Source organism: Otolemur garnettii, unplaced genomic scaffold (assembly GCF_000181295.1).
Source record: "Otolemur garnettii isolate 467f Iridium unplaced genomic scaffold, OtoGar3 scaffold00102, whole genome shotgun sequence".
Lineage (NCBI taxonomy): Eukaryota > Metazoa > Chordata > Mammalia > Primates > Galagidae > Otolemur > Otolemur garnettii.
In genome coordinates this window covers 1,355,528-1,362,702 of record NW_003852497.1, presented here as the reverse complement: position 1 = coordinate 1,362,702, position 7,175 = coordinate 1,355,528, and positions in this window count along the sequence as shown.

The window sequence follows — 7,175 nt, the reverse complement described above, 5'->3', positions numbered from 1 at the left end:
ACAGGCGCCCGCCACAACGCCCGGCTATTTTTTGGTTGCAGCCGTCATTGTTGTTTTGGCGGTCCGGGCTGGGGATTCGAACCCGCCCCCTTAGGTGTACGTGGCTGGCGCCTTAGCTGGTTGAGCTATAGGCGCCGACCCTCGACATCTCACTTTTAACAGGCAGCTCCTTGGCGGAGCAGAGTGGCTCACACCTATAATCTCAACACTTTGGGAGGTGGAGGTGGGAGAATTGCTGGCCGGGAGTTTGAGGCCAGCCTGAGAAGCACAGAAGAGCTCATCTCTACAAAAAAAAAAAATGGGAATTCTCTGGTTAATGGCTACAGAAGCCTCTAACTTGCTGCTCTTTCACAAGGTGATTTCTGCCCCCATTTTCTCCCCAGCCAGTACGTACATGAAGATACTCTCCACTTTGGCATGGTGGTGCAGGTAATTCAGTATCGCAAAGTTAATTGAATATCTCAAGTCAGTTCCCCAATCGCAAACTGTTCTGATGTGAGTGTTTTGTCTCTGGCCACCCTGTGGTCTTGATGCTGAGGTTACGGGGTGATGTAAATAGGACTGGGGCCTCTCTGACATCCTCCTGAAGGGGCAGAACTTGGAGGTTTTCCTCTGGGACCTACATTGATGAGAATTTGATGGTTTCCACCATAATACTTTTTATGGTGATTTTTTTCAATCAAAGACCATTGAATCTTATTACTCCTGAGAAATGAAAGAGTCCTTCAAAGCCACCTCAGGCACATGGTTTCCACAATGCCTGGCATTGATGGTCCTTCCCCCGAGGAGCCCTTTCCAAGCACACGGACCGCTTCCCACCATGTTTATAAGCCCGAATTTTGCGGCCCTTCCTGATGGTTAGTAAACAAGCAAGATGCGCAAAACCCAGATAATGCAGTTCCCCAGTCGTCAGGACAGATGGCTGCTGTGGATTGTTGTCTTCTGGATGGCTTTTTCGGTTATTTTTTCAAGCCCCAGTCTTTTAAATTTTCAGATCATGCTGCTGCTGCTGAATGTACTTTTGTAAGACTTATCTTCTGTACTGTTTTGCTCAAAGCTAGAGTGTGATGTTTCAGAGTCTATTAAATAAAAATGTGAGTTTGAATTATACCATCTGTGCCAATTACAAAGCAATTAAAAGATTTATTTTTTATGATCTGGTGTAGTGAGTGAATGTAACAGGAGGGGGGCATTGAGCCAGCCAGAAGCAGCTGTGCCCACTTCTTGGCAGCGTGCCAGCCTGGCTTTGGAGGGAGGCTTCCCTTGGGTCACAGATGCAGCCCAAGCCATACCATTGGTGGGAAGTGTGAGAAAATAAAATGTCTGCATTTCAGGAATTAAAAAAATAAAAGTTCCTTCTTGCTGCAGGAAAGTCTGTCGGATTGCCTCTAGATGGCGACATTGGCTCACCGGAGGGGCAGGTGCTGACGATCCAGTCAGCGTTTTGCTCTGCCTGGGACTCCTGGTCATTTAGTCTCCCTGATTCTTTGTAGGCGGAAATGCAGTCCAGAAAGGATGTGATTTTCCCAGGTGATAGAGGTGACTATTGCAGAGCCGCTAGATACATTGAGCTTCCTCGTGGAGAGCTGAAATAATTTGAGCAATAAAGATCTCTCCAACATGTGCCTGAAAATTAAGAATGAAGGAGGCAAGCTGGGGGAAAGCTGAATCAAATCCACATAAGGGGAGGAACCAAAGTCTGCCCGTGTATCCACAGTGGGACAAGACCTTTTGCACAGATAAAATTGAGCCAGGTTGTGACTTTGTGTTTTGTTACATAGGATGAGCAGCAGGTTGAATTTCTCCCAGGTAGTCATCAGAGCAGTTTTCCAGAGTTAAAATAGCTCTCTCCAGGCAGACCCACCATGCAGTCCGGCACTCTCTCTGTGACCTGGGCACAGGCCTGCCCCAGGAGGTTTTGAGACATTCAGAAGCCTCCAAATAATCCATCAAGGCGTTGTTCTCTTGGGAGGTTCCTCATAGATCCTATCACATTTCTTCAAGCAACCTTTTAGTTCTCAAATTTTGTCCCCCTCCTCCACCTTTTTTAAAAACATGATGGGGCTCGGCGCCTGTGGCTTAAGTGGCTGAGGCGCTAGCCACATACACCTAAGGTGGCCGGTTCGAATCCAGCCCGGGCCTGCCAAACAACAATGATGGCTGCAACCAAGAAAATAGCTGGGCGTTGTGGTGGGTGCCTGTGGTCCCAGCTGCTTGGGAGGCTGAGGCAGGAGACTCGCTTGAGCCCAGGAGTTGGAGGTTGCTGTGAGCTGTGGTGCCACAGCACTCTGCCCAGGGGGATAGCTTGAGGCTCTGTCTCAAAAAAAGAAAAAACATGATGGCACAGAAAGCACTGTCCCCCACATCCTCTCATGTCACCCTCATGACAGCTGGTGGGGTAGTTTAGGCTATTTGGCAGTATTCTCTTGTGGACAGGGACCCTGATGCCCAGAGAAGGTTAGATGCTTTCCTTTGAGGTCAGAACTAGTGACCAAGCAAGAAATAAACTCAGGACTCTTGATCAGGTCCAGAGCTGGGTCACTACACTGTTCTGGCATCTTCTGTCTGACTTTAATCATTATTTGAGATTAGCACCTTTAACTTAAAAAGAGACCTACTGGGCTCAGCGCCTGTCACACAGTGGTTATGGCACCAGTGGCATACACCAAGGCTGGCGGGTTCAAACCCAGCCTGGACCAGCTAAACAACAATGACAACAGCAACAAAAAATAGCCAGGCGTTGTGGTGGGCGCCTGTAGTCCCAGCTACGTGGGAGGCTGAGGCAAGAGAATTGCCTAGGCCCAAGAGTTCGAGGTTACCATGAGCTGTGACACCACAGCACTCTACCAAAGGCAACATAGTGAGAGACTGTTGCAGGAAATAAAAAAGTGTCTTACTGTCAGAAAAGAAATGCATTTTTTAGTCTATTGTAATTGTTGAAAATTGACACATCTTACCTAATGCAGAACAAACTTTGAAACCATAAGCAGTAGGAGTGAGAAGGGAGAGTCAGACGCAGCCGCCATGGGCTTGGCCTACCGTTTGTCACCCCAGTTCCCAACATGGGCATTCCTCTTGATTCAGACTGTCCACAGGCTGTGGGGCACAGAGCGCAAAGCTGTGCCCTTCTCCCCTGGAGCTGGAAGGGGAGTGAATTCTGCTCCCTCCAGCTCTAGACACAGGAGGAATGAGGAGATCAGATGGCGCATTCTAAAATCCAATTCATCTTTGACCTTCAGGAAAGAAGCGGCCCTGCGCTTCCTACCAAAGCTTTTAAAAAAGAAAGACTCACCCACCAAGTCCTGAAGGGCTGTGAGAAGGGTGGGATGTCGTCAGCAGTGCAATTGGGAATGATTTCTCTGCGAACTGTGACTGTCGACCATGAAATTAGTTGAAGGCTATTACATCAGCCTCATGACTAAGAGCCAAGGAATCCAAACTGTCCACCAAAATGTTCTGCTAGTCTGCCCTCCCCTCGAGAAGCACGTAGGTAGAGAAAAGGGCTTTCCTTTCCATGTTTGCATCCACGTGTACAGGCTACGGCTTTGTGTGGCTAAACGGCCACTTACAAGGGAGAGAGAGATGCTTTAAACGAAGTTCCTCTTCTATGATCACTTTGAGTTCCCAAAGGCCCTCAGAGCTTACACTTTTCTTTCCTATAAAATCCAGCACAGATCAGCTGAAATGACATATGGGAGGAGGGACAGGGGCTTTTGGCTCCTTCCTTGTATTTATAAGCTCATGCTCCTGAGCTCTGAGATCTCAAGGGAACAGAAGCCACTCTTTGAGTACCGTGGCGCCTTCCTGAACGGCTCCATTCGCTCTTGAGGGTTCCAGACTCTGTCTAACACACCGCCCCCCGTCCCAGCTGTGCCACTCTCAGCTTCAGAGCTAAGTCTGACCCAGCTGCCAATCTCCAAAATAAAAGCAATGTGTGACCTTATTCACCAGATGTACTGAAGAAACAAGCACCAACTGGGGCCAACTTTGAAGCCAAAAAGGGAAGATGAGAAGTGGGAGAGAGAGAAAGAGGAGGGACAAAAAAAAAAAAAAACTTGGCTGGACATGAAAGGTGTCTTGTCTGTCTGGTCCCTATTAGGCTCAATTCTCTTGCAATATGCAGCCTCGACATAATTCTCTTAACCAGAAACTCTCTGGAGAGATAGTGTCAGAAGGAAAAACAAACAGAATAGCATCTTTTGACAGTAAAGTCACTTAAAAACCTATTTGGGAGGGAAGAGGAGAGATGTCAGTACGTCAGGGGAGGGCACACTTTCACAGCAGGTCACATGTGGAGCTGCATTTGCCCTGGAGTTGGAGTTGGGGGGCGGAGGGACAGTGCAGGAGCCAGGACAGTCTTCGTGCGAAAAGGCGAGAAAGACCCAGGAAGCAAAAGCCCAAGGCCTTCTGCCCTGCCAGCCCCGCTGGACCCTCCAGATCTGCTCTGTACATCCTCATGGTACGCTGGAACTCAGGAGAATTGCTCTAGGGAAAAAGAGACCCCCACATTGTCTTTAGTTCACTTTCCTATTTCCAGCCACCATCAGCAGTCAAAGGCTAAGACATCAGCTCTCCCCGCAAGCCAGCAGCCTGCTCCTGGAGTGGCCGAGGCCTCTTCTCCTACAGCCCCTCTGACCTTAAGCAGTCCAGCTCCATCACCCCACAGCCCCATCCCCCCATGGCAGCCCAGGGGAAATTTTCTGGAAAAGTCAGGGGTACAGGGCAGGAGAAGGCAGCCATTCCGAGCTCAAGTTTCTAGGGCAGGCATCCTGTTAGAGGAGAGAACTTTTTTTAAAAAAAAAAGGAAGAAAAACTAATCAGAAGAAAGACGCAAGAGCTTTTCCCTGCCTTTCGGACTTGTTTATTGCTAAGATATCTGATTTCAGCAAAGGAAGCCGGCACGAAGCAAGGTTTTTATTGGCCGTGAGCAAGAGGAATTCAGGGTTTGCCTTTGATTTGGCTTCCCTAGAACATGAGGCACGGAAGGGTGCTCGCTGCTTTGATGGAACAGCTTTGCCCCCCACCAACTCCCTGTTTCTGCAGAAGTGACTGGAACTCCCTGTGGAGGAGGAGGGTGGAACAAGGAGCCCAGAGTAGAAGGCGTCCTCCTAAGCATTTAGAGAGGAGATCAAAATAGAGATGATAGTTTAAAATTTCTGAAACTGGGACCTGCATGAGAACCCTGCCCCTGCCCCTGCCCCTGCCCCCTTCCCAGGAGCAATGGAAGGGAAGGGCAGGTCTGGTTTGGATGAAAGCGCGCAGCTCCAGACTTGTGTTGGACACACAGAGCCAGGCAGGCCACAGTTGGAGGGCCAGGACCTGATGGCTTCGCAGTGTGGAGAAGATAAAGCCAAAGCTTTGCGGAGGCAGCCTGTGCCACAGCACGCCCCAGCTGGGAGGGCTGGGGCTCTGGGGAAGGTGTGACCTGCTGGGCCCCTGCTCCTCACCGGCAGGGCAGCAGCGTGGTGCAGAGAGGGCTGCTGCTCCCGGCTGGGGCCCCGCCAGCCTGTCTCACCTCCGCCAGTCTAGTCTGCCTGCCTTCTGCTGGTTTCCCACACTGGGGACAAAAGAAAGGGGTTCCCTGACCATGTCTCTCCCTCGTTCCCTCTTAGTGCCCCGTTTCTATCTACTTTCCCTCTTGCCTCCCTCATCCCTTCTCCCACCCCTTGGCTTCACTGCTCTGGCCAGCCCTGTAGGATGAGGCAGGAGTTTGCCACCACCCAGGCAGCTGCGGACGCTGCAGGGACTTGAGGGCCTGTGCAGGCTGCAGGCGCAGCCCCTTGGCACAGCCCTGGGGTGGGTGGCTCTGCTGCATCTGGCTCTCCTGCATTCAGGTCTGAGGCTAGCAGGCTTCAGGCCTGCGGGGGGGCAGGCACCTTCCTCCTGTCCCAGGAGGGAGGTCTTCACAAGAGGCTCTGTGTCCCTCCCTGTGACCCAGCTCAGGCCTGACTCCAGGACCTCGCATGGTTGTGCTCTCCTGTGGGGCCCAGGCCCACTTTGGCAGCCAGCTTGCTGTTTGGCCCTCTGAGTGGAGGCCCAGAGCTGGGGGCAGGGGGTGGGGACGGGGAACAGGGCCCTCACTGTGCCCACTTCAAGGAACCCAGTCATCAGAAGGACTTTATGCAGGGAGTCTGAGAACATACTTGCAGGGAGGGGCACAGCGGGGGCTGAGGGCTGCTACACTAGGTCACGCACACACATGCACACAGATACACACACCATACTCACAAACATACTATATTCACATACGTACGTGCACACATCTACACACACACACAGCCAGCCACAGTGGTTGCCCATAGACTGGCCCCAGTCTGTCTGGGTTTGAATCTCACATCAGTTCCTTACCTGCCAAATTGCCATGGGCCAAGCACTCTTGGTGCCTCAGTCTCCTCATCTGTAAACAGGGGCTGATCTTGGGAGTGTGTCACTGCTGTGAAGGTCAAGTGTGCCCATGCATGCAGCGTGACGTGCACAGAGCGGGCACAGCGGGTGCTCAGGCAGCGCTGTCCTGCAGCCCCGCTATGCTGGACAGTGCAATTTGCCAAATGTCAGTGGAGAGATGGGCACAGCCCCGCCAGCAGAACAGACAGGACCATCAGCAGCAGCTGGTCCTCTGAGGCTGAGGAGAAAGGAAAACCCTCCCAGAGGCAGCTAAAACTGCAGGCCCCCGTGACAAGCTCCCTTCAAGGGCCACTCGCCAATCTCAGCTGACATAACCAGCCTGCACTCAGGCCAGGGGGAAGGCCCAGCGTCCCTCCAGCATGTTGCCCATCACAGCTTTAACTAAAGACCAGGCCATAAAAACATCCGAGTCAGCCCAGAGCAAAACCAAACCAAAAACTCTGGCACACACACCCTGGGCATCCAGACTCTTACCACACTGCCAAGCTCCTTCAAGTGAAGACACCAAGACAGGAGGCCCGGGAGTGGGGGGTCTCCTCTGGCCACCTCTCTCCCAGCTTCAACCACAGGGCCCTTAAGGGGAAGCTGACAGGTCTCAGCAAACAGAGCTGGCACCCTCCTACACAGAGGCCTGACCTGGTCCTTCCTGAGCCCCAGGCCCTGAGGAGAGAGACGGAGAGGACAGAAAGGAGGAGGAGGACGCACACAGGACAGGTGGAGGAGGAGGAGGATGCACACAGGACAGGTGGAGGAGGAGGACGCACGCAGGA